At 36.6% G+C, this 16,529-nt stretch overlaps 1 protein-coding gene across 1 annotated transcript in view; it reads right to left on the bottom strand.

Annotated features, from left to right (window-relative positions):
- Nucleotides 1–2,459: 2,459 nt before the first annotated feature.
- Nucleotides 2,460–16,529, bottom strand: part of Ca8 (carbonic anhydrase 8) — a 136,510-nt gene continuing 122,440 nt past the window's right edge. The window contains exon 9 of the mRNA XM_004642355.2: nt 2,460–3,401. The gene's annotated coding sequence lies outside the window, so the exon portion shown is untranslated. The remainder of the gene's footprint in view (nt 3,402–16,529) is intronic.

Genomic DNA, 16,529 nt, shown 5'->3' on the forward strand with positions numbered 1-16,529 from the left:
GTCAAGTAACCCAATCAAAGACAAAGGCCTTGTAAGGCTGAATTAAAAGCAGGGCAAAACAAGATCCAACTATAAGCTGCTTGCAGAAATGTACTTTAGATTCAAAATATAAACAAACTGAATCCAAAACAATGAGAAAGGATACAGCTGTGAACAGCAACTGTAAGAAAACTGGAATGGCTATACCAATATTTGACAAATTAAAGAGATATAAATGAATGGGGAAATGCTACCAGAGATATGGGAGTCATTTTAAAACGATAAAAAGATAATTTAAAGTAAAAAATTTGTAAATTTGCATACACTTAATAACAAACCTTTCAAATGCATAAAGGTCTAATTTGGAAAGTAGAAATAGACAATTTAACAATAATAGGGTCACTGACTTCCTACTTTTAAAAATAAGAAAAGGCCAAATGTCATCAAGAAAATAGAAGACAGGGGCCACACTACAAAACAACTAGACCTAGCCATCATCTGTGGACCACAACTCCAAAAACAACGGAATACTCTATACGGGCACATGGAGCATTCTTCAGGACAAGCTACGTGCTAAGCTACTAAATACAGGCTTCCACAAGCTTTAAATTATTGATACTATATAAAATATGGTCGCTGGCTATAATTAAAGAAAACCTAAATCAATTACAAAAATTAAAGAATTTGAGAATTTGATAAAAAATTATGAGGTAAATTAGAAAACATTTTGACATGAATGAAAATGAAAACAGCACTCTACAACTAACAAAAACAAACTAGAGAAAACTAACAGAATCAAATTTTAGCCCTTTAGAAAGATCAACAAAAGTCTTACGTAGTTAGATTTACCAATTCCAAAAAGGGTACATGCAAATTATCTTACTTGAAAACCTTTTTTTTTTTTTTTTTTTTTGGTGGTACTGGTTAAGGCAAGTGCTTATTCTACTGAGCTATCTCACTGACCCCCTGAAAACCTTCTGAGGACACTACCATACACATCATCATGACTACTATCATGCAACATGGATCCATACATGTGCAAGCTATATGGAAAGAACTCAGCTTTGTCAACAAAACCGACCCTAACTCGAATTTCCAACTGGAAAATTTGTCACTTATCTCTAGTTAACTCCCTCCCCACTTTTGCTCTAGAAGGCTCCTGGCCCAATTTCAGGGCCCAATGTCCATAGTGTAGCTCTTACTTTTTCTTGTCACCCAATGATCCAAACAAAATAGATGTGAGATCAACTATTTACACATTTATTGATGGGAAAATTACTTCTTCAAGTTCATTCCAACAAGCACACACTATAAAATCTATTCTGAGTCTGTGATACCCACCTATCACAGGAAAGAATTTTCCATTTTTTTCATATTACAGAATATGAAACCACCATGAAATCTTACCAGTGGACACCATGATCTGAATCAAGTAGTTTATTTCAGAAAATAAATTTGATCCTTTCCCCAAAAATAAAGGACGAAATATGGTAAACTACATTTCACCCTGGAAGGGACTGTTTTACTTTTCGTTACATCTATGTTGTACTTCAGGGGACCAGGGCAACTGTCTGCAGTTAAAGCCAGTAAGAGTCCCTTACCTCTTGCGTGCAGCCCTGTCAGCAGCAGAAAGGCAAACACTTGTGGACTGCACTGCTCCAAGCTCAGGGCACAGTGTCTATGAGAGTGTGGCACCGTGTCCCAGCACAGTCTGCAAGGGCACCTGCTGTGCCATCCATGTGGTCATGCAAGAAAAGCTTCAGATCTAGCCTTGATGTTGTCACATGACATCTCCAGATGAGGCCACTCCTACAGTCCACATCGGTACAGGTGTGAGAATGCCACTGGTCAGTGATACGTAAGCTTTTAGATCACGATTTTTCTAACCACGTTTTGCCATTCTTCATTGGTGAATACTAAAACTACAAAATGGAAGCCCAGGGCTCTGGTCGTTCTCCCAGGCTCTGCCTGCTGCACTCTCCTCTGTGCTAGGACTGTGGGGAAAATCCCAGCCCTTGGCCCGCAGTACTTTCCTTACTGCTACAGCTCTGGTCCTTGTCTCCTTGCTCAGAACTCCACAGTAAATTTTCTTTGCTTCCATTTTCAGACATAGCTAATGAAATTTTTATTTATAGCAATGTTCCCATTAATACAGCTCTGTTTAACAAATCTAAAAGCTCCAAACACATACTTATCCTACCTACCTTTAATTTGTTTCTTTTGTGTCACAAAAATCCCTCCAAACAGACTATTCTATTGAAATCATCAGTTTTACAATGATTACAACAACAAATAATATTTATTAAGTACTTGTTTGTGCCAAGCACTCTACTGCTGTACATAAGTTATCTCATTCTGCAAGTAAATATATCTTTATATTCACAAGGAACATTTAAAATTATTCAGGGGCCGATAAGATAGTTCAGTGCCTACTTAGGCAAGCTGAGGAAGGCGCAGGGGACCATGGTTCGATCCCCGGCACCACATGCCATTCCAGCCCTGCCCTTAGGACAGGCTGAGCTGGCCAGAAAAGTAAAATAAAATAAATTCCGGTAAGGACATTGCTGGTCTTCACTGAAAGAAATTTTAACATACCAAAGAAGTGGAATCTATAGAATAGCATACTCTAAAGGCTTACAAAGTGTAGAACACTAAATTCAAATGGGATACTATTAAATTTATACTTCTATTTGCGGAATATAAAGCTATTCCTGGTATACTGTATCTGCTTTCTTTTTGTTCTATTTATTTTTTAGAACTTTCTCAAGTTTTTAGAACTCACATCTTCAGAAATATCAGATAAACATGTTAGATACATATTCAATTAATCCTTTAAGAAATACAGAAAGCGAGTGCTATATTTTTGCATTAACTCTCAATATGTGTTCCATGGAAAACCAGACTGACATTAATTTTGGTATGGGTACTGGGAAATAATGAGACATGATTTTTACTATTCTTTCACATTACATTTTAAGCTCTAGGCTGTTCTTGATCAAAACCTTTATTTTCTATCAAGTATTATAACAGACTCCAAATGAATACATTTTCTGTTAGAGGCAAAAAATGAGTGACTACTAACACTGGGAATGTATTTTTCCTATCAACATTAATATGTGATATATAGTCATATTAATAACCACTTTGAAAACTAGTCTCATTTCTTCTACACATAATCAATAAACAGTATTGCAAAATATGAATCCTAGCAACAGTGAAGTGGATATATACTATGGGGTTTCTTCCAAATGTGTAGTCATCTCTGTATTCCTTCATGCCATGTGTACAGGCAGCTGTTGCAGACGCCCACCAAAGCTGGGTTAGATGAAAGAACACAACGCAGGCTGTGTGGATGCCCTATAGCTGAAGCTCAGGATCTTCTATTGCTCATCCAAGAGCACCTCAAAACCACCGTCTTCCTCCTGTAGGCAAGAAAGAAGAAATCTGTAACATTACTGACTTTCACTCACAGCAGACTGAAAGATAGTAAAAGATAAAGATTTTATGACAAGAAAATGGAAATTGCATAAACATCTTCATATTCCACATTGTTCTCTCTGCAGTTTGCCCATAAAGTCTGGCATAATTGTATCTTTATGACAGAATCTGTTATTGCAAAATGTCATAGAAACAAATATTTTGAATCAAGATAAATTAATTGTTAAACAATTCTATAAATAAACAACTTGCATCTCCTCGCTAATAAATAAAGCTTTAAATTACTATCACTAGTTTCCTGTGCAGTAATCACAGGTGGATAGCAACTGAAGAGCACAAAAGCTACTTCTTTCTGGTCCCTAACTTACCTTGTCATTCTAGTAAATATATGCTTAAATAATAAGTATAGACTATTACACAAGACAACAGCACCATCTGACACAGTGAATCACATGCACCCCATTCACAAAAAGAGCATGTGCTAAGTTTTAGTTCAACAACATCCACTTGGGCTTCTAGCAGCAGGGGTGGTGGGTGTGCATACTCTCGTGCAAACACCTAAGGTAACCTGTCACATTTTAGACAAATATTTATCAAAATTTAGGACATAGGTACTTTCTGATCTAGAATTATACCTCTAGAAACTTATAGCACAGATACAACCAGACAATCATACAAATATTCAATGGATAAGGATATTCATTGCAATGGTAAAATTGAAAACATAATAAAATGAAAAAAGCCTAAAAATATGTTCTTGCATATTAAATATGCATATTTGAAATTATCTTTTATTTCACGAACTTAGGATAAAGCCTCTAGACCAGCTATCCCCAAATGATATATTAAACCTGTCTTTCGGATACAGATGAATGTCCATTTTGTTTCTGTGTAGTCAGGGTGGTTAGGATAGATATATAGTTACATTCTCTTAATGAATAGAGGGATTTGTTCTAATGGTGTTTGTAAATAGGATCTCAAGTCCACATCTTGTATAGCAATTAACCACTGAGAAGAATGTATGCAATGTGTTGATTGTTGAAACTGTCCTACCAATTTGGTTTAAAACTGTCTCATTGCTATTTGTTTCTCAATAAAATTATGGGAAAAAAACTGTCTTTCATAAATTGCCATAGAATGAAATACTTTAGAATTAGCCATAGGGCCAACCAAATAGCTCAGCAGATCTAGGGGTTCAATCCCCAGGTCTGCTGTGCCAGCCCCATTCCCCAGGGCACACTGAGGCGGCAACTGAGACTGGGCACGGTGGCACGCGCCTATAATTCCAGCTCTTGGGAGGCTGTAAACAGGCGGATCACTATGAGTCTGATCTAGTAGTGAGAACCTGAACACCTTATAGACCCTTACCTAAAATACAAAAAAAAAAAATTAGTCATACAGAGTATGGATAGATACCTGTGCATGTGTTTGCACATATATACATACTTTAAATATATGTATACATTTAACTAATTTATTAACAAATATTCATAATGGTGTGGTGTTTGCAAACAGCATTTCAAAGAAGATACTAAGTCATTACCAAATCTTAAATTTTAAACCATTTATTTGTACATTTTAAAATGACAAAATTTTGTGTATTTATCATGTACAACATGATGATTTGAAATAAACACTGCAATAGCTAAATCAAGATAAATAACATATGAATTACCTCATACAAATAGATTTGTTTTAATAGTGTTTGTAAACAGGATAACATGTCTGCATCTTGCACAATGAATAACCACTAAGACAACAATATGCAATGTATTAATTATTGAAACTGTCCTACGAATAATATTTGAAACTGTCTCATTGCTATTTGTTTCTCAATAAATTATTGGAAAAAAATAATAACATATTGAACTGCAAAAGAAAAGATGAATTACCTCACACAGTTGTCATTTTGTGGTAAGAATACATTCTATTCTTTTATGTTTTCTAAGAATACAATATATTATTTTGAAATATACATATCTCTTGAACTCAGTCATCCTAACTCAAATTTCATAACTTTTCCTTTATAATTTTCTCCTTTTTATTTCCTATCGTTTTTCCCTTTCTCCCATCTTTATTGTTTATTCCTTATGTTCAGTTTCTTTCCACTTTACAATGTCTTTTATTATTTTCAAATTTTATTTATTCTTTCAGGTTCTTACACTAAGGAGACAATAATATTTACATATGTGGGTCTGATTTATTTCACTTATGAGTAGAGCTTCTAGTTTGGGACAGCTGAGATGATTGTAATACTCATTTCCATCAGTTTTTTGAAAGTAGCAGTTAATGTCTAAAATGTTCACATTGACTAACTTTATATGCTGTTATCTATATTCTGAGCAACTACATCAAAGACAGCAAAGTGCAATACAAAAATCATGGTTGAATACTTCTCATCTTGTTCATCTTATCAATTAATATTCTCTCTTTAACATAAATTTTAACATACATTAAGTAAAAAAGGACAAGAAAAAATTACAGTTTATTGAAAGTAAGCATTAATGTTAATTATTTGATCAATTTTGCATACCTATATCTTAATCTGAACAACAGATTTGACAATGAAAATATTCAAAATAACAACCATTGTACAATTTTTATTCTCATTTTGAAACTCTGCACCATGTGCACTGTTGTTTGTTACCCTGTTTTTGCCTTTGTTTCTGATACTTGTTTTTACTCTTTAAAATAAAAAAATTGAAAAAAGATTTGTCACTGTTGACCAACATTTCCCCACCCCCTTTTCCATCAATCCTTTAAGACTGGGGCCGGGGAGATGGCTCAGTGGAATAAGCACTTCCCTGGCAAGTGCAAGGGCCTGAGTTCAATCCCCGGTTCCGCAAAAAAAAAAAAAAAAAAAAAACTAGGCCTCAAAGGCGATTTCAAAGGTGAAACAGAACTCTGTTTATGTGTATATTTTGACAATTATACACTCATAAGTTTCAATTAAAGTGACATGAAGCTCATGGTCAAATTATAAAATCACATCTTTCCACAGCTAAAAGGAGCCTGAAATCACAATGCATGAATTCCTCCTAACATTAGAAGTTGGCTGGCAATCTTAAATATTCAAAAAATGGTGAGACTGGTAAAACAGACGTCTAATCTCATGCTATTGCAATGATATTCTCTAATATGCTAATGTGAGCTATCAATCTCCAGAAGCAGGGTACTCATACCCAGGATCCTCCAAACGTATGTGCACAGTCTTTTTTAGGAGACGCTTCAGGGGACCATAAAGCCTCAGGTACCTGCTGGCCTATAGGTCTTATTTTAAGTTCCTGAAATAAAATTTTATTTTAAGTATATAACCAATCTTCTAAAAATTAAGTTACTGTGGTCCAAAACACCAAGTAAAAGATGAGTAGGCTAATGTACACTCTAATCATAAGAGATTCTGTCTTAATCCAAATCTGAATAATTCTAGCACTTAGCCTATATTCACAATGCAACAGAAACATAACAGTACTTTGTTCATATTTTAATCTTAAGGGTCTGATGCAGAATTTACCTGGGCATTTCACCTGTTATGAGCTAGGTACTCACTCTGGTAAAAGTTCCTTCATAGAGAAAGCTAAAACAAAGTGCTATGATTATTGATATTTTCACTGTGTATTTTTTCAGAAAAAGAAAGGCACTACATCAGTGCCAAGGCTCTTTAAGATGATCTTTATATTAGCTTCCCCCCACACACACATATACCATTGATATTGTTTACTACAGCTACCAGATTAACTGAAAAATGTTTTAACTGTCCATAATGCAGGATATGGTTTGGAACAAAGAAAACCCAAATTCAAATGTCAGGTCTCCCATCAAACTGCTGTAAAGATTTAAGACAATTTACTTGAGTGTCTGAGCCTTGGATTACAGCACCTACACTTTAGGGAGCATGCAAGAATGTAACGTGACAGCAGGCAGTGTGCTGAGCACAGCGCGTCCCAGGCACACTTGACCTCAAGTAAAGTTGCTAAGCGCTGTATGTGTGCACATAAAAAGAAAAACAAGACAAAATCATATTAGCCAGTACTCCAATTTTAACTTTTTAATTTGTATCAAAATTATACATACACAGTTTGAAGGCTCTAAAATTTTTGTTTTAAAAACTCCTTATCCCTTGTCCTACACAGCACCAATCACCTACGTTTTTCTTTGATTAGTTTGTTACTATCAGAGAGCTGTGTGGCATGATGGTAAGGCTTTCTTTTGTTTTAGGGTTATGGAATAGATTTCCCTATGGAGATTAAAGATTTGACCTCCTTTCCTCCTGTCAGAATCACAGACACAGGTACACACACACACACACACACACACACCTTTCCCATCATCCCATCTCCCAAATATAGTTAAATAATAATCATGTTGAATTAATATTGCATTTGCATTTTTGTAATATCACTCAGAGCTGATCTGTATGTATTCCTTTAACTCCTTTCCTGCACACTATTTTATTGTCTCTGGGCTATATAAGCATTGTTTCTGCCATAGCTTTTTATAAACTCACAACCAACAAACCACCTACCAGTTACCTGACTCTCCTCTCAAGCACAAAGTTCATCACCTCACTAAGAAAGCTTGTCTGCAACTTTCTTCATGGCTCCAACCTGCACCGAATTCTCTCTATGGGCAGGACCTCTCCCCTCTGCCTTCCTGGACGCTCTCCTTGCCCTTCCACCTGTTGGGCCTCCTGTTTCCTGGGTGTCCCATCTTTTTTTTTCAGTTGACCCTATTGGTGAAGCACATATAGTAGCTTCTTGAGAGCTTTTGATAATCTTGTTACCTGGGAAAGACGATTTTTTGTACTCATTAACTTTATTGAAAATCAATAATTATATAGCAAATTAAAAATTGCAGACAAATACTGAAATGTGAAAGATATAAGATGTAAACAAAGTGACTTTTAGAAAAATATTTCTGAAATGAATACATAGCATTGAGATTTAATAATAGATTGCATGTTGCAAAAAAATTTACAAACTTAAATAAATATACTAATAAAAATCATCTAAAATAAACATGAAGAGTTTATAGATCAGTCATATAATAGTTCATTCTGTGCCAAAACCAAGAAACTTATGTTCATGTAATTAGAATTCTCAAAGTGAAATGGGGTAGTCAATAAATATTTAAAGATTTAAAATTTCTGAATTTAATTAAAATTATAGCACCACATTTCCAAGAAAAATGAATAAAATCACACACATTTGTTTGGAAGTTTGAGAGGGTAAGGAGTTCTGTAGGTGGATTATAATCTCTTCAGAACTCTGAACATCATACTCACAGAGTTATGCCTTCTGTATTGCTGCTGAAAATTTCCAGATTCTTTTATTTTTAACCTATTTTTCTCCTCTTTATAATTTCTTGGTCATATTCTAAAATGTTTATAATGACAGTACCTTGGTGTGGGTGTTTATTTAAGTCTGCTGCACCAAAAGGTCAGTGGGTCATTTTTCCATCTTATGAACATTTATGGACATTCTGGAAAAATGATTTTAATTATTTGGATGGTGGCTCTTCTCTATTTCCTGTTATCTCTCCAGTTTCGTTATTAAATGAGCCACCTTGAGTGATCCTCTAATTTTTATCTTAATCTCTATTTTCCATGTTTTATTTTGCTGTACTCGTGAATTTCTTAAATTCTGCTATAAAATTCTTTATTTTGTTACAATGTCTTCAATTAGCCAAAGGTTTTTGTTTTCAGAACGTTTATTTTCTTAAAAGCACACTGTTCTTGTTTCATGGTCGCCATTTCTTTGAATGGGAGTTGTTTTTTGTTTTTTGGTTTTTTTCTCTTCCAGCTAAGCATTTCTTTCTTTTCAAGTTATTTCACTTTTGGACTCTCTCATGCTACAGGTTTCCCCTTACTCCTCTCTGGAGGAAAGTCCAAGAGGAGGCTGGGGACAGAGTCCCTCTGTCACCGCCTGGCACAGCAAATCAGCAGGACTGCTGCAGCAGGCAAGGTAGGTGGTCGGGTCCTTCGAGGAAGATCGTTCCAGCCCTTGTTCCTCCATAGATGGGAGCCTTTGGGGGGCATCTGAGGATATTACTTATATAACCTGTTTGCCTCATCACGTGTGTGTGAGAGAGAGAGGAGAGAGGAGAGAGAGAGAGAGAGAGAGAGAGAGAGAGAGAGAGAGAGAGAGAGAGCTCTTGAGCTTCTAGAATATTTCTGAGTCCATTTGCTATCGAAGAGATTCTTGGGGGCTTGCTGGTTAGCTCTGTTGTTTAAGTGCCTGCTGGGGTAAACCCAGTCAGGTGCAGGGGACCTCAGTTCTATCCCCAGCTCCACATGCCACACCAGACCCGCCCTTAAGGCAGCCTGAGCCAGACTCCCCACCCCAAAAAAAAAAAATCCTTCTCAACTTTTGAGGGTCGGCCTGATAGCTCAGCGAACAAGCAGGCTACAGCGGCCGGGATTTGATCCCCAACATGCGGTGCCGACCCCACCCTCAGGGTGCACTGAGAAGACACAGATTGAGACTGGGCGTGGTAGTGAGCGCTCACAGCCCTCACAAGTGGATTTTAGGACATAACTGACTCTTGAACTGCTTTCTACCACTGCAGATGATGGGGGTTCCTTTCAGTCCAACATCCGGGTCTATCTGTTACAATTCCTGGAACTCTGAGAGATCCTGTCACAGAAGCAGGCTTCTTCCTCACATCTGCCACATCCATTAGCACACACAATCACCTGCATGCAACATCCAATGTATTATTATTCTTGTCTCCCCTCTTGTTGGTTTTTTTCTATCTTTTTGGCTTTGCACCATTGAAATCTCTTTCCTGTTATTTTAATGTGGTTTTAGAGAAAACAAAATTGTCTATGATCAACTGGTCATTGCTTTAACAGAATTTTTCATGCATTATATGTATTTTCTAAATTTCCTCCAAAAGTTTATTATCAGATAACTAAAATATACCTCTTAAGAAAAACAAGTTGAAAGATGACACTTTGGAGCTGAGATGTAGCTTAGTAAAGGAGGACCTGCCCAACAGGAATGAGGCCCTGGGTTCAATCTCCAACAGACAGAGGGAAAAAGAAAAAGAAAGGGTGGGGAGAGGAAGAAATACCAAACAAAAGTAATCAGGCTACATCTCCCAAACACTCATTCATCTAATTCTAAGCAATGGAGTTTAAGAATAAAGTGAAATTTTGTATTGTACAATGATCACTGTTCATAATGGTGACCTTGAAATGCAGCTGTCTGCTAAGAAGTCTTCTAAGTTATCAGTTATTTCAATAAATTCTAATAGATGTTACCATTCATATTACTATTCTGAACCCTAAGTTATTTTCTATGAAGAGACCCTAGGGAATAAGTGCAAATCAAATACCTATTTGGGAATTTCCTGAACAGCTACTAAAAATACAAAGCACGCGCGTGCACACACCCTGCGCCTCAGGGTGCTGCTGGCCAAGGGCTGAGGAGGGTGATCATCTAACTGCTAACTGTGAGAGCATGTCTCCTTAAGCACAGTAGTCCGGTATCCACTCTGCAAAGGAGGCGCCTTCTGGGACAGGTGCCCGGGAGGTGGCACTTTCTCGTGCTCCCTGAGGCAGTAGGCACAGGCTACTGACCTCCCAGCTAGGCTGGAGCTCCTTGGCAGAGTCTCTGCTTAGCTACAGACACAACAGAATGTGAGAAATGGATAAGCAACTGCATATAGCTGACTTCTTTTTCAATGTGCCATTAGCAGCAGCATCTCATTAGGAAGGATAATAAAGAAAGAGAAAAAAAGAGTCAGTGGTGTCAGAGGCTTCTGTAGATTGAAGGAAGAATGAGATATAAATCTGAGCATATCAGGAATAAGAAAAGGAACCAGATATGACAGTTATGAACTTATCATTATTCCAGAAGTGCTCAGTGATGCAATGAAACAAAGTACTGTGCTAAAATTCTAAAGGAGGTTATAAAATTGTCATTATTTATAGATGCTTTCATGGTCTATCTAGAAAATTCAAACTAAGCAATTAAAATCTACTGAAAACATTTGTAGGAAAGCCAGGATAAATCTAATAATTTTTCAACAAAGATATATTAATCGATTGAAAAACTCCAATGTAAAAGACACTACCACGCATCAATAGTGGTAAAGCAATCATGATAATAGCTCTTGCTGTCACTGAGCAGAGGTGCCGGGAATACGCGCAGCTCTTTCGCTTTGTGTACTAAGTTCCTACCAGGAGTGATCATTACACTGCAGTCATGGAATAGCAAGCAATAAAAGAAAGCTAGGGTCACTTTTCCCACAGCAATGTCACAAGCACATCTCAACCAACTGGGTAGTGGAGGAGAAAGCAGTGGGAGGAATACTGAATGGCTGACAGAAAATGGCAAAAATACTTTCTATGAAATATTCAATCAATGCTACAAGTACACACATTAGTTAGCAAAAATTGAAAGCATGTATATTCTTTCCTTGAGTGAAAGGTTTATCTAAAAGAAGTAAAAAAGTACAAGAAGATTTATCATTTTCTGATCTTTGATATTTTTAAATGCATTGTACTGAAGAAAGTGCAGCACTGGGGTTCAGCCTCCTGTGACCGAATCTTGGCTTCGCATTGCAGCACCCACTACCTTGAGCAGCTTGGTAAGCCTCTTGGCCTCAGCTTATCTCTAAAATTAAAAGAAAGTATGTGCCTCAAAGACCTCTCATGAAGATTACAGAATATAAAATACACCATATGGTCTGGGACATATAAAAGCATTGCTTTTTTGCTTCCTAAAACTCACTGTCTCCATAATCTTTAGCCTTATCTCTAGGATAAACCAAATCACTAGGTAATATCTACATTATTCTTCACAGAAATATTCTGAAACATTGTTTAGTTTTTAAAGTTATTTAGAAGTAAACCTACATGCCCCCCGATACTTTTTCCATCTCAATTAACGCTAAACTAATTAACAAGACTGATTGATACACTACAGCAAGTCACATGTTTCTGCCTCCTGCCCTAAGTCCCAGAGTGTTGTGAGTGACTGATATCTAATTACTCCTTAACTGAATACACGTATTAGACATTTTTCAGTAGTTCATGTTTTTAGTTCAGAAATCCAAATCAATGAAATTAAGTTCAAGTGGGATTTGGCTAACTATTATAAAGAAAGAGGGTTTGTATTATGTCTAATTATAAGTAAATATGTGTTTTGGCCTTATCTCCTATGGGAATATTTCAGGTATAGGAATGTGCCACAAATGACTAATTCCAATGAGTAATAACATTGCTACTCCTATTTACAATCCTTTATTCCTCATTACAGAGATTTTATTGTTGGGACTTATTAAATATAATCACTCTCAAAAGAAAAGTTAGCATTAGGGAGTCTTTGTACTGAAGTCTGAATGAACAATCATAACTGCAAAAAAATTACATGAGTTTCTCAGCAGCATAAAAATTGTAGAAATGATTCTGTGCTATTAGCAGAAAGAAAAATCTTGGATTATTTAGAGTTCAACCAATTATATTCATAAAAATGTTTATCTACAGAAAAGAATATTACAATCAAAATGGCAATCTAACACTGAGTAAAAGAGTGTCTAATAAGGGCTCTTTTATCCCTTTTGTATTACATGGAAGTAGATATTCTCACAAAACAAAGATCAGCATGGGGATGACCCATAGAATAATCTATTACAAGACATCTTTAGGCAAAAGACTAAATTAAAGAACTTCTCAAATTCAATCCAACGCAATGCTTCTAAGACCACTCCAAAAATACTTTCTGTAGAGAAGCCCTAAAAACCTTTATGAGTGCCTCATGAAATCTACTAAAGAATGAAAAATAAGAATCTAGACCAATTAAAGGCCAGGTGTGGTGGCACATGTCTGTAATCCCAGCACATGGGAAGCTGAGGCAGGAGGATCACTGTGAATTCAAGACCAGGCTGAGTTATAAAGTGAGCTCAAGGCCAGCCTGAGCTGCATAACAAGACCTTGTCTTAAGAAGATGGAAAAAACAATCCAGACCTATTAGAGAAATAAGAATTCAGAATTTTATAGGAGTTTATTTTTAAAGGCTCTACCTATCCAAAAGAGTATGTTCTTTTACTAATTTATTTTGAGGAATTTTCTAATGGCAAATCCCTTGATTAGAAAAATCTCCATATTACCTATGAAATATTTCAGATTCTGTCTAGAGCATGGACATTTATCTAGATTATTTTGGCCTGGTATGCTATCAAAATAAGCTTTAACTAGAATGTTTAAAATTTAAGGTCAAAAAATGAAGCAGACCTACATGTAACTAATACAAAAATATCTCAAAAATCTACTGAAAACATTTGTCACCAAAAAAATTACCTGGTGTATTTACATTTAAAAATATTTTAAAATTTCATTTGCCTATGTGAGGATATGTCAGTGTCTACCTTTTTTAAACAACTTTTCTCTAACCTCACCTGAATGTGTGCCTCAAAAATAGTACACTGAAAATGTAATCCTTAGGATTAGGAAAAAAGCTTCTGGGAGGTGATTAGGTCATGAAGATAGAGTCCCCAACATTGAGACTGGTGTCCTTATAAAAGTGACCCTCAATACTTAGCTGCCCCTTCCCCATGTGAGGACACAGTAAGAAGGCACCATGCCTAGAACCAAGAAGTGAGTCCTCTCTGCACACTACATCTGCCAGCATCTACCTGGAAGTCAACTTGCTAGTCTTCAATCCCATGAGAAATACATTTCTATTGCCACCCCATTGAAAAAGTCTCGGTATATTTCTCTACCTTATCAAACAAGAATCCTTTGCTCACTCTTGCACCATTTTATTTCTAATCTAATATTTCACATTCTCTAGATCTTTCTGTATGTAAGCAATTTGAAGTATACTGGCTAAGTATTAGACTGTAACTAATACATAAATGAAATGAAAATATTAACAAGGTAGACCACGAGGCTTTGGTTATTTGGTCATATATTTTCTTGGTAGCTGTTAATACCTGGCTTCATGTCACTAGATCTAACAGCATATCAGTTTTATAAAGATTGCTGGCAAGTGACTATAATAGCTGAGAGTATACATGAACCTAAAAATACCCCCACCATCACCAACAGCAGACATTGTCAATAAGTCCCATTGCTTTCCTACTGTACTTCCATGTGGATTTGGAATCCTTCACAATCCTGAGACACGTGATATCAATCAGCGGTGGCACACAAATTTGGGTGAGATGTGTCCTCATTTCTTTTACTTTTATGTATCTTTCTTGAATGAACATTCAAAGATATGCAACAGTCTTGATGAGCTAATGTTAACTCTATGGGTTGTGGTGATGGAAATAGAGACACAGGGTAGCTTTGGAAGCCACATGCGCAGAAAAGGATGGCAGACTGGAAATGTGGGCTGAGGTAAAGGTGTCCCATGTGACTCAAGTTCTGACATAAAGTAGATGCCTCTGACATATCTGTAGTGGTTGACACACTGTGTCAACTTGAGAAGTTAAAAGCTTAACTAAATGGGCTCAGCAATTCCACCCACTAGGGGGTGAAGGCCCCTCCCTAGAGTGACTTGTTACCTAAAGGATACAAAAGGGAAGTGAAGGATGGAGGCTCCCACTTCCTTGGAGAGGCTTACTAGAAGCCACAACTGCTGCTCTTCCACTTGTTCTTTGCTGTTTTGCATCTCCCAGAATGGCTGTCCTCTGCCCTGTGCCACTCTGCCATTGGAGCCAGCGAAGTATGGACTGAAACCTCCACTAACTGTGAGATAAATAAACTTTTCCTTCCTTAATTTGGGGTGTTGAGTATTTTATCCCAGCAATGAGTAAAAAGTAACCAAGAAAATATCCAAAAGCAAAATTTACAGGAAGTTGGCTGTTCAACTCTACACTATAACTGATTATCTAGGGTTTAGTCTAGAAATACAAATGGCAGAGTTCTTCATAGTTAGCAGTGATGAAAGATGTGTGAGTGATTCACATGAAGAGACAAGAGACCTCAAAGGCTAATTCTTTAAGACTGCAGCTGTAAGTGGCCTCTTAAAAGGATATTCATGCAGCCTACAGAGCATATACAGATGGACCCAGTAGAAAAAGTCTTTATGAACAAAATCCCAATAGCACATGAAATATCAGAAAAAAAATCACATGAAATATCACTAGGAGTCAAAAATTGGGATCTCATCTTCTTAGAAAGCTTTTCACAGCAAAAGAAACCACCAACAGTGTGAAGAGACAACCCATAGTGTAGGGGAAAATTTGCCAACTGTTCCTCAGACAAAGAACTAATATTTGGAATACCTAAAGAACTCAAATTAATCAAGCCCCCACCTCTACCTCGTGCCATGCCAGCCCCACCCCCACTGAGATGGTGCTACAAGTGATCTGTGTAGTGAGACCATATAAATCCTGTACTAAATACATTTTAAAAGTAAATAAAAAATAATAAAGCCCCTCAAAATCAAGACACAATCCAGAAATGGGCATCTGAGATGAATACACACTTCTCAAATTAAGAAATACCAATGACAAATAAATATATGAAAAAATGTTCAACATCACTGGGCATTTGAGAAACACAAATTAAAACAAGCCCGAGACTCTATACCCTCTCTGGGGGAATAAAGGAATCCTTCTCCACTGTTGGTGGGAGTGTAGACTGGTACCATGGAAATTCCTCAACAAACTGAAACTAGAGCTCTGTTTGACTGAGCTATCCCCCTTCTTGTATCATTCCAAAAGAATTTAATATTTAATATGTTTCAAGTTTGGAAACAGCCCAAGTGCCCATCTACTGATCAAAGGAAAGAAGATGTGGGGTTTTTATATTATGGAGCCCTGCTAAAAAGAAGAATAGTTTGAGACCTTTCTAGGTAAATGGGTGCACCTTGAGCCATACCCTTAAGTGAAATAAATCAGACATACGTTTAAAACACCACATTGTTTTTCTGATATGAAGAACCAAAAGTGTAAACAAGGTCCAAAATATATGATAGATACTAGAAAATGGGAGGAAAATGTTCAAATGAGAAGGGGAGCAAGGAGGGCAAGGGAGGGACAAAAAAGTAAAAGCATAGAAGGAAAAAATGAAAACAAAGTTTTTACAAATCAAGGGGGAGGGGTTAAAGGGAAGAGAAGGTAGTGGGGAAAAAAGCAAAAAATATCATGTACCA

Source organism: Octodon degus, unplaced genomic scaffold (genome assembly GCF_000260255.1).
Source record: "Octodon degus isolate 3935 unplaced genomic scaffold, OctDeg1.0 scaffold00152, whole genome shotgun sequence".
Taxonomy (NCBI): domain Eukaryota; kingdom Metazoa; phylum Chordata; class Mammalia; order Rodentia; family Octodontidae; genus Octodon; species Octodon degus.